Genomic DNA, 1,508 nt, shown 5'->3' with positions numbered 1-1,508 from the left:
TCAACTGTTGTTCTGACAGGTGCTCTAGTCGCGACACGTGCCATTCCTCGACCTCTGCCTCGACCTCTACCTCAGCCCCGGCCTCTTGTAGCCTTAGCAGTATGTGCAGATGCCTGCTCAGCTAACCTGATAGCATGTGTCCTTACCTTTTTGAGAGAATAGAGATACAAAGGCTCAAATTATACAATCAACAAATCCGCACGACAGGAATGAAAGAAGTGAAAATTTCCTAACAGTTTTGTAGCCTCTCCAAGATAAGTACACACGTCTCCGTACCGATCCGCAAGACTCTATTAAACTCGTTCGTGACTCGTAGAACCTATGAACCTAGGGCTCTGATACCAACTTGTCACGACCCAAAGTCCCACCACAGGCGTCGTGATGGCACCTAGTCTCTAAGACTAGGTAAGCCGATCATAATTACATTTCAAGCCATTTTTTTAAAATTAAATAAGTAATCAAAGCTAACAGCGGAACAAATATGAATATAACAACCTCCCAAGACTGGGAGTACTGAGTCACGAACTCTAACTGAATACATGTAATGATCTCAAGGATCGAATATACAATACTGTTCGAATAAGAGTTGACAGTACAATAAAATGAAAAGACTGCAAGGGACTGCGACGACCAAGCAGCTCTACCTTGAATTCTTACGATCCCGCTTAAACTCTGCCCAAGTCCAATATCTCCAATACCTGGCTCTGCACAAAAATGTGCAGAAGTGTAGTATGAGTACACCACGGTCGGTACCTAGTAAGTATCAAGACTAACCTGAATGGAGTAGAGACGAGGTACAGTCAAGATACTCACTAGTCTAATAACCTGTGCAATATGATATACAAAATAATAGGGAACAAATAACAATAAGGACAACATAAAACAACCAGTGATATGCAAAGTAAGACAATAAAATCACCATTAATATCGCTCAACAATTGATAAATGCAATTACACCGAGATAAATAAAGTTCTTCAATTAAATATCTTTCGCATATAATTCTTACAAATAAAACTCTTTTTTAAATATAATTTCCTCAAATAAACATCTTTCGAATATAAAATTCATTCACTAAATCTCTTCAAATATAATTCTTTCATACAATTCTTTTTGAATAAAAATCCTTCCAAATAAATATTTTGAATATAATTCTTTCAATTAAAAAGTTACCATGTGACACCTCATTTTATAATCATAAAAATACGGGTCTCAGCCCATTTTTATATTTATCATAAACACGGGTCTCAACCTATTTTGATATTTTCACGGCATTTCGTGCCCATAAATAAATCATCATATTTTTCCGTCACCTCGTGCCTACTTTTCATATCACAGCTGCACGGACAGTTCACGTGCCAATATTATTATCTCCATTGTATATAAGATCCGCAGGATCAATTTATTTTCAATAAAGTAAGGTAAAAATATCTAAATCAAGTAAGAAATCAATAAAAAGATAAGTTTATTTTAAAAATCGTTTGAGTGAAGAAAATGACATTTCCATTAA

Source organism: Nicotiana tabacum, chromosome 14 (assembly GCF_000715075.1).
Source record: "Nicotiana tabacum cultivar K326 chromosome 14, ASM71507v2, whole genome shotgun sequence".
Classification (NCBI taxonomy): Eukaryota; Viridiplantae; Streptophyta; class Magnoliopsida; order Solanales; family Solanaceae; genus Nicotiana; species Nicotiana tabacum.
The sequence above is the reverse complement of the archived record's forward strand: the minus strand, read 5'-3'. Positions refer to the sequence as shown.